Genomic DNA, 15,745 nt, shown 5'->3' on the forward strand with positions numbered 1-15,745 from the left:
ACGGAATTCTACTGTCAGGGCAGCCTTCCTGCATAAGCTGCTGGAAAAACTGTGCCAGGACAATGAAGCACATAGGAAAACAAGTCCAGAGTGGAGAAGTCTTGGCAGATGGATAGGCACTGGGCAGAAAAATGAGTGAGATGCAGAGATGGATTTGAATGTGTGTTTTAAATGGTTATAAAATTAATTTCTAAAAAGTTAATTACTAAAAGATATTTTTAAGTGAATTGATCACTTTTATTTCTAAGATTTTGGAAACCAAATTATGGCCTCCATAACCGCAGAGTTCTGAAGAAAAGCTAGAATTACAGTGGTGGGTGGAGTGTAAAAGGGAACAGTATTACATGTATCTTCCACGAGAGATGGTTTTCAAAATTGCTAATTTATTACTTAATAAATTGTGTTAATTTAATATAGATCTAGGATTGTCTTTCAAAAATCTAAGTTAACCACTGTTAACATTGAAAGCACAAAGCTTACTTTTTAAAAAATTTTTGCCAGAAAAATAGCAAAAAAAAAAATAAATGCATATAGCAAAAATGAACAAACCAAAAGAACGTGCACAGAAATAGCAAAAAATAAAAAGTGTTAAACAGTAACACCACCATCCGTTACAGTTATAATGTGTAAGCAGCACAGCTGAAACAGAATAACACAGGGAAGCTTAAAGCAATTAAGGTGATAACTCCAAAGGAAGTGCTGTAGAGGCAGCTTTTGTCTGTATAAGATAATTAAAAAGGAAAGAGAGCATGTATGTTCTACAAACAAAAGCTATAATCAATGCTAAAGATAAAACGAACAATGTAGTACTTATAAGAAAGCCGAGCTATAGAGAGACAGATAAAAAATAGTTATATTGAAAGAATTTGACACATTGCTGTCAATCTGTGACAGAATACATAGGTGAAAATAAAGATATGAAAGGTGGTTGATAAAAATAGAGAACAAAATTACCAATATTTTTAGAGTATGTGATTGTATGCTTGAGACTCTAGAACATAAAAACTTACATAAAGTGAATAAATATAAAGTAACTATACAAATATTTGTATATTAGAAATTCTGCTTAAGATGGTAGGATAGGCTGGTGCCGGAAAGCAGAAACCTTCCCCCACACAGAAATGTGGGATAAATATAATTTTAAACTGTTAATTCATAGCTGAAGTCAAAAGTAAGAAAGTGGAATCTTCACGGGTCACAAATGAAGCAGAAATCATCCGAGGGAGGAGGGATTGGAAGCCTTATGGAGCAGGTGAACCAGAGCTAGCTCTTAGAGGCTAGAGTTTAATGCTTGCATGGTGATGAGATGGAAACCAAAGGCCTGGGACTGAAACTAGAATCGTCTCCCCACATAAGATGAGGAGCTGGAAAACTGGGGCTCCTAGCTGAAACAGGAATAAAGAAAGTTCTGCCTGCCTGTACTTGGGCATGACATGGAATGGCTTGGTCCATGGTTGGGGGTGGGAGGAGATAGTCTCCACAGATGACATGATGTTATATATATTAAAGACTGCACTGAAAAGCTGTTAGAACTAATAAACGAATTCAGTAAGTTTTCAGGATACAAACCTCAAGTACAAAAGTCAGTTGCATTTCTATATGCTAACAATGAACTACCAGAAAAAGAAATTAAGAAAACAGTCCCATTTATAATAGCCGCAAAACACACACACACACTTAGGAATAAATTTAACTAAGGAGGTGAAATATTTGTACACTGGAAATTATAAAACACTGAAAGAAATTGAAGGAAACACAAATAAATGGGAAGATACTCTGTTCACGGATTAGAGTAATTAATACTGTTTAAATGTCCACACTACCCAAAGCAACCGACAGATTCAGAGCAATGGCTATCAAAGTTGCACTGACATTTTTCACGGCAAGAGAACAAACAATCCTAAAGTTTGTAAGGAGCCACGAAAGACCCCAAATAGCCAAAGAAATCTTGAGTAAAAAGAACAAAGCTGGAAGCATCACACTTCCTGATTTCAAGCCATGTTACAGAGCTATCATCATCCAGACAGTATGATTTTGGCATGAAAACAGACACTAGAGAGAAAAACCAGATTGCCTGTGAAGAAACATCAGACTGGCAATAGAATACTTTTTTAGAGCAACCAGAATGCAGTTAATTATATCTCCACAGTGTTTAGGTAAAACAATTTTTAATCTAGAGCTGTATACCTAGCTAAAATATTACTTAAGAGGAAAGAAAAAGTTACATTTTCCAACATACGGAGATTGCTAAGAGAGTTTACTAGCCACAGCCCCTCACTTCAGCAAGAAGAAAATAAATTCAAAGAGGAGCCATGTGCAAGATTTAGCAGTGAGCAGAGAAACTGGTAAAACACTTTGGAAAATTTGAAAAGGCATTATTTGGAAGTGATCACACAACAATAACAGTAACTGTGGGGCTGAATACATGGTAGGGCTAAACCAGCAGACAGCAGTGATTTTAAATATGGGGAAGTTCAGAGATAAGTTAGAGCCTTTTTTTTTTTTTCTTATTCTGGATGAGAATAGAGAGACTGACCTCAGACTTTTTTTTTTTTTTTGCAAAATCTGTTGATGAAACATCCACGTTAAAATTTGGAGAATAACATGTAAAATAATAGAAGTGGATAACTTCCAAGCCAAAGGGTAGGAGTAGGGGAAAGCAGGAAAAAATAAAACTTGATCAGACTAGCAGAAAGCAGTTCTTTAATGACAGTGTACATAAGAACACACTGCATTGTGAGGCGAGGAAAGAGAGGTGCTCTCATAGACTGCTGGTGGGAATAGAAACGGGAACGTTATTTCTGGAAAGCAGTTTAACTACATGGACAAGAGCCATGTGAATTTTCATTGCTCATTAGTTCAGCTTCTTGGAATTTATCCTAAGGGGGAAAAAAACCAAAGATGTAGAGAAATGTTTATATAGAGAGATGCTCATTGTACCATTATTTATACTGGTCCAAAATTGAAAACAGCCAAATGCTCAGCATTAACTGAGTTTTAAGCTATCTAGTCATAATTTTGTGCTCAATGCATATTTAGTAAACGAATAAAGTAACATTATATAATTTTAAGTGAAAAAAAGGAGATTAATAAACAAAGTAGCGGTTACCAGTGGAGAGAGGGAAGTAGGGAGGGACAAGATAGGGGTTGGGGATTAAGAGACACAAACTACTAAACATAAAATAGATAAGAAGCAAGGATATATTATACAGTACAGAGAAATATAGCCATTATTTTGTAATAACTTTAGAAAGAGTATAATCTATAAAAATATTGAATCTCTATGCTACACACCTGAAACTAATATAATATTGTAAATCAACTATTCATCAGTGAAAAACTACTGAATTGAAAAAAACAGGTTAATTTACAAAAAAATTGATATTTATTGAGCGCTAAGTATGGGTCAGTCGTTTTTCTGAGACTATTTGCATTAACTGCTTTAATTCTCCTTACAACCCTTTGAGGTTGATTCTGTTACTATCCTCACTTTAATGGGTGATTAAATTGAGGCACAGAGTGTTTAAGTAACCACCACATTGAGTATGAGTCCAGCCGTGGCTTTTAGGGTCTTTATCACTGTGCTACCCTGATATCCAGTATAAGCCCAACTCTGTGTGTGTGTGTGTGTGTGTGTGTGTGTGTTTGTGTGCACGCAAAATACACCTCAATTCTCAATGTGAAAAGTGGTTATAGCTCAGTGGTAGGGTTATGGATGATTTTTTAATGTCCTAACACTTTCTCTGTTGTCACAATTTTCATCAATGCTTAACTCTTTTTTTTTCAGTTATATATATGTATTCTTCTCAGATTATTTTCTGTTATAGGTTATGATAAGATATTGAATATAGTTCTCTGTGCTGTACTGTAAATCCTTGTTGCTTATCTACTTTATGTGTAGTAGTAATGCTTCCTCTTGTAACCACACAACCGTTCATGTTTAGGATAGAGCAGTCAATCCATCCAACGGCCCTTCCATAAGACCATCCAGTGGGATGTTTACCTCTCCCGGACACCCCAGAATGACACGCACAGGTGAGCCAGCACAAGGGAAAGCGAAAGTGGTGATGCTTAAACAACTCTTGGCAGGGAACCTCTTCTTCTTTTTCTTTTCTTTTCTCCAGAGATGATAAATTTTATTAGCAAGATCATGTTAAATTTACATAAGAAATCCCCCACATTGTGACAGTTTTGTACAACGCTTTCAGCCACATACACACTACGTTATTTGGAACTGTCCGTCTGTGAAGTTGATTACTGTGTAGTTCTGTTTGGTTTCACTTTCCCAGGCTTCATACTCCGCAGCAAACACGGTTATAATGTAGAGCTGCGTTCCTTAGTTTTCCCTAAAAACTTTGGAATGCCATTCCTAATAAGAGTTTCTGCAAATATACTTTTAAAAGTACATCAGCACGATGGCTTCTTCTCAGTGTGCATTTTCTAGTTTAGGAAGACTTCAGCCATGTTGTTCACTGTTCTACATTCAGTAAATTTATAAAATTTTCTCCCTTGTGGGAGTTCTGGCAGTGAACCTCCTGAGAAATTTTTGGAAACTGAGGACCTTCTATGCTAAATGCACATGTGTCTAAGATTTCAGAGTTTCACAGATTCCCAGCAGTTAAATGTTGACCTGAACTCTCAGCCCTCAGGTTAAGAAGGACCCCGGTGCACGTGCCTCACTTGTCCAGCAGTCTCAGTTACCTAGACCGCTGTAGAGAACGGGGAGAGGAGGCACTCCCACGTTTCTCCCCAACTAAGGTGTCTGTGTGCTCGTGATCCTCGCCAGTATCTGTGCCCCTGTCCATATCCCTGGGTGTCTGGGTGCTGAAGGGACTAAAGCAGTAGAAATTTAAATCTATAAATATAAGAATTACATTTTGGCCACTGTGGGGGACCAAGGTCACATGATATGTGAGAAGGAGGTGGCAGCTCAGGTGAGGGGACCAAAGGCCCACTGACGACAGTGTTGGGGTCCCCATTGCCTTAGAGTCGGTGTTCAGGGAAGACAAGGGATGTCGTAAAAGATAAACAGACCGACAAGCTACTTTATTTTGCCCAATATATTCATGATGAGAGACAAAGGCTTATATTTAATAGCCAGAAAAATCTAAGCATAAATATATAAAGGATAGTTGCCACTTTGTTAAAGCAGGTTTTAGTCCAAGTGTAAATGCCAACATAGGTCCTGTCCTGTTAGGCTGGAGCAAATATTACACAGAGGAAAGACAGTTCAGTCAGAGTGGGGGAGAGGGGGTGTAGCGTACGAATCTAAGTTTCCAAAAACCTTGGAAGGAAAACTGCCCAGGTTTTCATTTTTGCACGGAATCAGCAACGGAAGGTGCTTCATGCCCTGCCTGCTGGTGCGTTAGGCAGAACTATGTCTCTGAGCATGCAGGTGAGCTGCTATAAAATTCATGCACTGCTACAGCTCACTGACTTTATTTCTTGGGATTCCCCATAGGTCTTCACCCAAAGCATATGATTCAACAAGCTTAGTTTTCTGGCTTCCTAATCCACAGAAAACTAGGAGGAAGGATTTTGAAGCAAGCCAAATCACAGTAACCAATTAATAGCTAAGAGGAGAAAGAAGAATTAAAAATAAAAATTAGGAAGTGCATGTAGCATGGCAGCACGGGCCATGTGGCATGGGAGCAAAGCCCACATGCTCCAAGAATCCTCGTCATGGTAGTTATTTCACAGAGCAGGGCGTAATAACTTATGTTCATTGTAGTCACCATTTGTCATTTTAAAAAAAATGTATTACACTATATTTGACAAGGGTAAGGAGTACATAATGCATTCTAAGGGTTAAAAAAACCCAAACTGAATAAGATACAATTTTGAAATCGGCTTTCAAAAGGCAACCCTCAGCTATCTGAAGATTTTACTTCTCTGGGATGCCCTCTTCCCTTAACAGAGATGTAAGCTAAATGAGGCATCGCCTACGATTCTGGGGGATTTCACAGGTCGAGTATCAACCTGATGTACTCTAGCTGTGGTGGCGGGATATGCTAATCGATACGCATGCTGTAAAATTATATGATGGATTAACTCGCCAGAAACTCCTGAGGCAACGTGTGATCTACATCACCCGCACAGACCTGCCCGGGTGAGGAGGACCTGAGTAGAAGCAAGAAGCCGTTCACGAAGAATGAGGCAGGGAGGTGGGCTTCTGTTCCCTGGGCATTGCAGGGAGGGAAGTGCCCTGAACGACGGAGGTTTCTCTCCCCTCGGTCTTCCACGCAGTGACACACGTAGAATGCAGGCCATGTACTTCCGCATCGTTATGAGATGAGGAAACTGCACCTGAGCTCATCACACAATGGGTGGAGCCTCGACGGACCCCACAGCAGTGACCCCTTTTCCATGTCCTGCTTGCTCCTGCTGCTTCTGGGCCATTCCCTGCCTCCGATATGTCATACTGAGCATCACGGGGTGAGGAAGGGGTGGACAGAGCATCCTTATCGCTTCCTCCTTTGTTCTCAAGTTCAGTTGCACACGTTCCAGTCCCCTTAACAATATTCCTGTTAAGAAGTATCTACAAAGACTCTCCCCTTTGGGCTTCCCATTGTTCCAAACTGCTCCCCACCCATCAGTCAAGAGGACGCTATTGGGCCCTACTCTGTACCATGGACACCAGGGAGAAAAAGACACAGCATTCCGCCTCCAGGAGCATCCCTGACAAAGTGTGTGGTGAAGATCCGTGTGACAGGCATTCAAGGAAGAACAAAGGAAGAGATCGTGCTGCCCTAGCCAGGGGCGAAGCGCTTAGTGTGGATGGGAGCTTTGGAAGATGAGCAGGGCGTGATCTGCCCTCAGGCATTAAGCCCAAATTCCTGTGGCCAGCAAGGCCTCTCATTCCCGCCTTCTGCTGCCGGCACCTCTCTCCACGCGAGCCCCAGACAGTCTGTGCTCAGTGGAACCAACTAGGCTCTTCCCACGGGGCTCGCTCTCTCCCCGGTGCCTGCGCAGTGTGCTCTGTCCCCCTCACACTCCTCCCCTCTGCCCGCTCAGTCTCACTTCTCCTTCCGGCCAGATAATGCCTCCCGGAAGATTTCCCTGAGGCCTCAGCTTCCCAGTTGGGTCAGATGCCTCTTTTCTGGACTCCCATAGGGCCCATGCTCACCTCATCACAGGAATGAAAACTGAGTAGTGGGAACTACGGAAGCAAAAGTGGGAAAGAGCTTCAGTGAGTGGGGAGTGAGAGAAACCAGGGAGGAGGGAGGCTCGTTCACCTCTGGTGGAAGATGTCCTTTGGATAAGGAAAGTAATGCCAGATTCTTAAGATTTTATACGGCAAAATGTATGGCAAAGAGACTGAACCAGCTTTACTGGAGAGCCATTAAAGACTCCCAAGCAGGGACTTTGCAACAGATTCTGAGCAATCAGAGGGCAGGGGGCACCATCCCCAATGGCAGACCCCAAACAATCAGACATCGTGAAGAAGGAGAAAGAGAAGTACTCGGGATCAAATGACCAACCATCCTTGTAGTTTTGTCCAGATCAAATACCCTCCATTTAAAATGAAGGCAATAATTCTCCTTCGTGAATTGTTGTGAGGATTAAGTCAACAACATGGCACAGGAGATGCCCGGTGCCTGGGAGCGTTACCGATGTGAACATGCTCTACGCCAGGAGACGCGGGCTGTTATCTGCAGGAGTACCGTATTTGAAATCAGATGCAGAGACACTCAGCGGGGAGTATGAGAGACCGGGAAGAAATTGAGGCAAAGAGAAGAGGAAAACGATGAGAAACAGAATGTGCAAAGAAAGAACAACACGTCGCTTTAAAACCTTCACACGAGAATTTACCCGCTCTTTATTTCCCTGTCCGATGGTGTGGTCTGCAGGAGAGTGGCAATAACTTCTCCCGCTTTATAGGACGCTCACAATGAATGGCTTCTGAGCTTGATTTACAGCCTCAGCGAAGGGCAAGCATTTAATCATTCCCCAAAGCTGCTTAAGGTTCCGTATATCACCGTTCAAGAGTGATTATCTAGGAACCATATTTAAAGGGCAGGAGAGCCGGCGGCTGGTCTGAAGGCTGAGGTTCAGGGCTCGGGGATTGGGGGATTCCTTCGAAGCTCTACAGTGTGCTCCTTGTAAAAGAATCAAAAGATGCTTCCTGGCTTATTGAGAACTGGGGAGAGCAACTAACAGCCCCAAAGAGCTTCAAGTGATACAGGAAAAGGCCCCATAGCTTGCAATGCAACCATTCAGGAAGTCACCCGTGTCCATGAGAAAATCTCACACGGGCAACACGTGATCAGAGGTGCCCTTTCTCTGGGCCCTCTTTTACCAGCATCAGCCTATTAAAGAGCAGACCCAGCAGGTTGAGGAACTGAGCCAAGCTTTGGGTTGGCTGCTTTACCCAGGCCACGCTCTGGGAAGGAGAAACTTATTCTCAGACCCTCAGATTTCTAGCCATCAGAGGGGACCCTTCCATCTACAAGGTGATGAGTGTCGTGTCTTTTCAACTCCTGGGTTTATAAGTGAGGATTTGGAAGGAGCAGCTGTCCTGGAAAGATAGGCCGTCAATAAAAGCTTGCTCTCCTGGTCCTCATGGTGGTCCCCTCCCGCCACAAACCCGCCCGGCCGTGTGACATCTGACATCTCCCTGAGGGGCGGCCACCCAGTGAGGCAGGGACATGCATTGCTGTGTTATGTCAGAGCAGGGACTCCTCTGCTCTGCCTTCCATTCAGTCCATGCGGGAGACGCTTCTAACTCACAGGCTGTCAAGGATCTGCGCTCAGAGGAAGAGGATGCTGACTGCGGGCAGAAAGCCGCTGAGCCCTGGCCTGTGAGGACCAGCATGAGTGCTGGAGGAGGCCTGATAAGGAGTTTTTGTGGAGGCAGAAGGGGATGTAAAAGAAATATTTGAAGAACTATTTAGCTGACCCATGTGGCCAGCCGTACACTCGTCCAGCAGATTGAAAAAGCAGTGTAAACTCCTCTAACTCCATTTCCTTATCAATCACCAACTTTTTAGGAGCACACAGCAGAGAAATATTCCGTTTTATATGATCTTTAAACTGAGAAATCATATCTTGGGCATTTTAGACTCTGGATTCGGTAGAAGTGAGACAGCCAGCTGAATTACAGGAGAAAGGGAACGGCTCTCTCTCTCTCATGACCCCTTCCTACCTCGTACCTCGTGTAACCCTCACAGCTCTGCCGAGGACACACACTAATTACTGGACAGCGAGGACACCGAGGGGGAGAGGACCTCTGTATCTTGTCAAGGTCACAGAGCTGGTAAGCAGCAAAGCTGGGGTCTGTTGGCCAACAAGCCAGCATGGGAACGCTCATTTTAATAGAAGAAACGGGTAGGCAAAGACGACGCCTTCAATCACTGTCTTAAATCAGACTCAGGACCGCTTTCTGTAACATATTCCATGTAATCTCCAGATTCATTTTCTGGGCTGGGATTTTAAAATCAAACTTGTTTTTGTTGTCACTGTTATCATTGTTAAATCATTAGGGTGGGGGTAGGACAGCATCTTCAACCTTTGATTTGCCAGGTTTCTGTGAGATTGGAGCATGTGGCAACAGGGTTTGCCTTTTGAGCTCTGAGGTCTTTTTCAAGTCTTTGGGAACTTGAGCGGAGGCCTCCTGAATGTCTGGTTTAATGGTCCCTCCAAATTTGGCAATCAGGTTCCGGTGGTAAGCTGTGAAGAATGGTATTTGAATGGAGTTAGGTCTGAGAGCCAGCTTGTTTTAACCATTTACCAGCTGTGTGACCTTGGATAGGTTACCTAACATCTCTGAGTCTCAATCGCATCATCTACAAAATACGGATATTAACACGGACTACCCAAGAGCATTACTGCCTACCACGTGGTAAGCACTCAACACTTTTTTGGTTGCAATAACTCTACTTCTCTTCAGTTCATTTTTGCTCACTCCCAAGGTCACAACAATTGGAAGGAAAACTGATCACTACGAGAGCGATTCTGGAAATGCTTCTGTGGGAAGAGCAAACTGCTGAACATTTTCTTGAACCTCCGTCAGTTGGCCGTGGGATTGGGAGGAGGGTCACCTTGTGGCCCTGGGGAGAAGCACAACGTCCACCTGACTTGCCTCCTCTTCTCGGGTCCCCGGGATTCAGCATTGACATATTAGCAATCTGTCCCCTTTTGTTCACAAGTTCTTATACTTAGAACAGTGAAACTCAACAAGGTGCTGACCCCCTGCTGCTTGTAAAAGGCTCTTTTATGCTCTTGCAAAAGCTAAAGGTGAACCTTAATCTAGTGGCTTATTTATATTTAGAAGAATTATACCCCACCTACCGCCTCGGGGTTTTAATCAGAAGAGAGAGCCTACTTAATGCTCATCTCCCCCCACAGACCTGTCGGGACATGTGCCGCATCAGCCCTTTGGAGGTTGCCACAGGTCAGCAACAACCGGTGACGTCTGAAGGAGCTGGATCTCCAGCACATCCATCAAATAAATGACCGCATGGCGTGGGGGGTGGTGAGGAGCAGCTGAACACCTTCCCAGAAAAAAAGTGGTGAGTGGAAAAGCACCCGCTGCCTAGGAGCAGACAGAGTCCAGGTGGTTTTCTTCATTATAAGGTAGATATGGCAGCGTCCTTGCTTTCTGAATTGTGACCGCAGGAAAGGCAAGTACCCTGGTAACATTCATCTTCCCGACGTTTCATGCTTGCAGGAACAAGGGGCTGGGGTGAAATGTCGTTCTGGTGTTGGGAGCTTCCTTGGAGCTTCAGGACCTTGCCCAGAGCTGGAGGACCATGTCCGGTCAGCATGTTTAAAGAGTGCATGAAGGAATGAGGGAGGCTTGGATTCATCCCACGAAATGATGAGTCTTGCCTGTTGGTGGGCACTGCACCCACTTTCTCATTTGCTCAAACTGAGCTGATGAGCCCCTCTCCACTCCCTTTCTCCCCACTCACGGGAGGGAGTAGACAGCCCCTCCACATTCAGCCTCCAGAATCATCTCCACTTTTGGTGCACCCACTTGTAAGGCACGCCCTTCACGGTCTGAGCCTCATGGGTTCTCCCACACCGAGCCACCCTGGGCTTCTTGGCTAGAAGATGGAGCTCAGAGACGACTGAAAAAACCTTGCATGTGGGCCCTGGGGTCACTTGGCCACTTAGCAACAACCAGTGATTCAGATTTTGATTGTCCAAAGCTTTGGAAGCCTTGAGTTCAGGGTAGGAATGAGACCACAGCTAGGGTTTAGTGGAAAAGCATAGATTCTATGTTCAGACAGATAAGGGAAGAATTTTATCTCTGTTATAGATTATCTACACACATAACAGAGATCCTTATGGGACTATGAGGGGAATTAGAAATCACATATACAAGACACTTGGCACAAAGATGCTCAACAAAGGGTGTTATTGACATTGGTGTGAGGACATTTTTAGACACACCCCATGAGGAGTTCTCAAAGTGGGTTCTAGCTCCCCTGAGGGCTTTGGAAATAAGAAGGTGGTCGTTCTGGTGATGACGCTGCCTGGGAGAGGGGATGCTGAACACGCCACAATGCTCAACACGCTAAGAACTAAGCAGCTTCCGATGCCAGTTGTGCTTCTTTCCAGCATCTCTGCCCCTGAATCTCAGGTCCTCTCCACTGTGACTCATTGTCCTCGTCCACATCCCTGTCCACCACCAGGAAATCCACTGACAGCCTTTCAGAAGCTCCATGGAAGATCTGACATACCTGATCACTCAGGGGCTGAGCAGTTGGCTCCAAATGTCTTTGGAATGAGCTTGGAATTGGAAACCCTGAGTCTAAATTTTTCCATCGATGAGTCATAGTGTTCCTTGATTAGAAAGTACCTTCTCCTCCCCTCCTCTGTTATTTGTAAGTCAGTGATACTGAAACATTAAATCAGCAAATGTACAGGGAAGTGCTTGGGAACCGTAAGGCCCCGTGCAGCTGCATAGCGTACAAATGTGAGGTGCTATGTACTGTCACGTAATTGACTAGAGACAGCTTAAAGCTCTTCCCTTGGGAATCTGACTGGGCTGAGCAATGCTCTGCCAAGGGGCGTACTGGAGCCTGGGGCACAAGTTAAAATCAATAATTCTTATCCTGCCTTCTTTAAAATTTTTGGTATTTTGTTCATCAGGAATTTTTCTTTGCATTAATTTTGATTCTGAAAATATTTTATAACAATATTATTTCCTTTGATGAATAAGTGTTTGGGTGTCCCCCTTATATTTTGCACCCCAGGCACATGCCCCACCCCCTCAGCCTCGCCCCGGCCCTGGCGCTGGGGTCTTGGCTCAGGCTCCCTAATCTTTAATCCAGGTGGTTGTGCTTCAGTGCAACTCTTTTGTCCCTTGTTCCACATGTTGGGGAAGGAGAGCCTACAGGATTCATCGCCTTCTTATAATAACTCTGTGTACTTGAAGGTAGTAATCAGGCTGTTCATCGCCTCCTTTTCTCTCCACTAAATCACCCTGATGGAGCTCTTCCTTAGAGTGCCTCAGCTTCCTCAAAGATCCAACTCATCAACTAATTTTCAACCTAGCTGCTGATTTTTGAGCTTTCCGTCGTGAGAAACAAATGACACACTGACAAAAGAAGGTCCAGTGTAGTTTTATATAATACGACTTGCGGTGCGTTTCCAGTTGTTTTTTCTCCCATTGGAGTACTTGGGGACCAGCTGGTCTACACACAGCACTAATGGGTACTCTTGTCATCTGTTGTGAGGCTTCTGTCACCTGGACCCCGATCCCCAACACTTTTCTTGTATCCTGAGACTACAAGAAACAAGACGGGTGGGGGCAGTAAGACCAGGCGGCTTCTCTGCACCTCCCAGCCACAACGGAGCTACCGTGGAGGACTTCTGGGCAGGGGGAGGGAAATTAGTAATAGCATCAAATTCTGCCGACCTTAGAAAGAACATCTTGTGACCCAGTATCCTAGATATTTGCCTGGTATGAGGTTTTTTTTTTTCTTAAGAAAAAAACTGCCGTTTATTGAACATCAACTAATGCTAATCATGGACCCACTTTAAAGGTGAGAAACTGAGGATAACAAGCATTTAAGCCACTTGCTAAGGATCCTGTGGCTGGTTAGGAGGCGGCTGGGATTGGAAGCTGGCCATCTAGCCTCAGAGTTTGTGCATTTAATGCCCATTCTTTTCTACCCCCGAACCCCATCAACTAGAACAACTGGGTTAATCCTCTCAACAGCTCCACATGCTAGAGAGTATGCCCATTTCCATCTGATAAAACTGAGGCTCCAGAAAGCAAAATACCTTGAGCAAGTTTAACTTTTTTTTTTTTTTAACTGAGCAAAATCCAGAAAAAATCGGCATGTCCCTCCATGCTCACATTTCCCCTCCGTGGGGAAGGCATTCACGGGCAGATCAGGCCATGTGACCCGGTGCAGGTATGCCACTCAGAAAGAAGCAAGAAACAGATTTCTTTTTGATCAGATCTTAAGGGACAAATTGTGAATTCTTGCAGATGCCGGTGTGAGTTTAGGTGCGAAAGATCAAAAGGCTCACTGAGCAGTCGTGTCCCCCTGGGCCTCCATCACACACCGGCTGGCGAACTGAAACATACGCTCTGTTGACCCTGGAGGTGCCCGCTTCATTTTATGAATGAGTGTGTGGGTGCTGGTTTAATCTAACTCGTTTCGGTTCAGACTGGCAGCCCCAGGAAAGACAGAAGTCAGGTAGCTCCTGCTGAGACCCAGTTTCTGGAGGAGGCCAGCGTTTGCTCCGTCCGCTGGAGCCCCGTGCCCCTCTCGGCACACCTAGCCCTGCAGGGCCCCTGGCGACACGGCTCCCATCTCCCCCATCCTGTGCTCCTGCCTGGGCTGTCTGGGTCTGGATGAATGAGATTTACATCGTTTTCATAAATATTAATAACCATTTTAATCTCAGTAAACCTTTCATAGGAGACAGTCAGATCACTTTCCAGTCATCTCAGGCTCCCCACGAGAGTCAGGTAATCATGTGGCAAAGCTGCGCCAACTCTTCAGGACCCCGGGCCCCGGTAGGCTAGGTCTGTGTGACATGAAACATGTCTACGGAGAAAGCAGATGTGCTAGGGACGGGCCAGGTACGGTTCACACGCATCGGCCCACTTCCGTTTTCAAATACTGTACCCCGTCTCTGTTTTTAATTTCTTTACCACCTGTGCTCTATTATTTTTGCAGTGGGGTGTTTTATAATATTAATGATAATCTAGACACTACTGTTTATTAAGTGCATATCATGTGCCAAGCAATGAGCTGTGTGCCTTAAAAGCATTACTTCAGTCATTCCTTCAAATGCCATTATTGAAAAGCCGTCATTATCATCCCCACCTTACAGATGAGAAAACTGAGCCTCAGAGAGATTGCTTGTCCCGGGTCCTATAACAAGTAAATCACACGACAGTATCTGGGTTCAGACTGAGGTTTGTTTGCTTCTGACAACCTTTGGCTGTCAGCGGGATAGCCTTACCTTTCACCTTCTTATTAAAACCAAAATGGTTTGGAACAAATAATATTCTACAATTTGAAAAAAAATTGCCTCAAGTAGACTCAGCCTTCTGGTGGGAGGGAGGAGGGGTGGAAGAAAGAGACTGTGTGTGTGTGTGTGTGTGTGAATGTATGTGAGAAGGAGAGAGACTGCGAGAGAGAGAGGGAGAGAGAGATTACTTCAAAGACCCTAGGAGCCTATAAAGTGAATTTTAAAATCCCTTTCCATCCAAGGGATCAGGCCAAATGAATTTCACATTCATGAGCCATTAGAGCTGGAAGATATCTCAGGGGTTACCTAGTTCAAGCGTTTTATTTTACACATGAGGAACTGAGGAACAGAGACGTCAAGTAACTTGTTCAAGGTTATCATCATCAGAAGGGTTTGAATTATTCCCTCAGAGACTTGTTTCTTCTCGCTTCTCACACATTTTGAGATGCACACAGACCAAGGATTAATACAAGACAAGACATCTTACGATGATTTATCTCTTCGCGTATAAGTCATCCCTTGCTGGTGTTGGAGGCATCATCTGTCTCAGCAGATGGAGGTTCTAGAACACCGACCACAAGTGAGCACAAGTGACATCACCAGGCTCGCTCTCCATAATCATCACATTTTCCTGTTTCAAAATCCGCAGTATTAATGTGCCGTTCTCAAGAGAACGGCTGTTCCCTCTAGTTTAAGGCTCGTGTCCTGTGTTGATCGTTTGTGTCTCAGGAGGAGTTCTCCTATAGTAGATGGAAGTCAGCTGTCTGTATGTTTGTACCATAGCTGGACAATGGGTGGCCCAGTGAGCTCTTTGCTAAGAGAAACCTTGTGCTTTCATCACTGTCCTCAGTGCCTTAGCACTAACCCTGGCACACATTATATACTAGTCAAACGTTTGCTGGGTAGCTGACATATGGGTGAGTTTAAGGACCTGCAGATCCTTCTTATCAGTAGAGCGTTGGAGCAAGAGGCTCATCCTTAATGCTTATGGAACAACAAAATGGAACTGTGGCAGGGCAGCCCTGGCCCAGGTGCAGACCTGACCAATTTCTAGGCTGAGAGTGTTAAACCATTCAGATGCCTTTTCAGGGTTAGATTGGCCTATTCCAATTCACCAACCAGAAAACAGCACTGGTCACTGAGGTGTCCTACACTACTTAAGAGGAATAGTCACATGAAGCAGTAAAGGGGCACCCTAGAAACCCCTTTTCATTGTATTTGGTGGAGGGGTTCTTGATATATTTCTGAAAATAAACCTGTGTTTCCCCAAGTACCATAAAAAACTCAGTATGATCCCATTGTG

The sequence above is a fragment of the Vicugna pacos genome, chromosome 29, assembly GCF_048564905.1.
Source record: "Vicugna pacos chromosome 29, VicPac4, whole genome shotgun sequence".
NCBI classification, from domain to species: Eukaryota; Metazoa; Chordata; class Mammalia; order Artiodactyla; family Camelidae; genus Vicugna; species Vicugna pacos.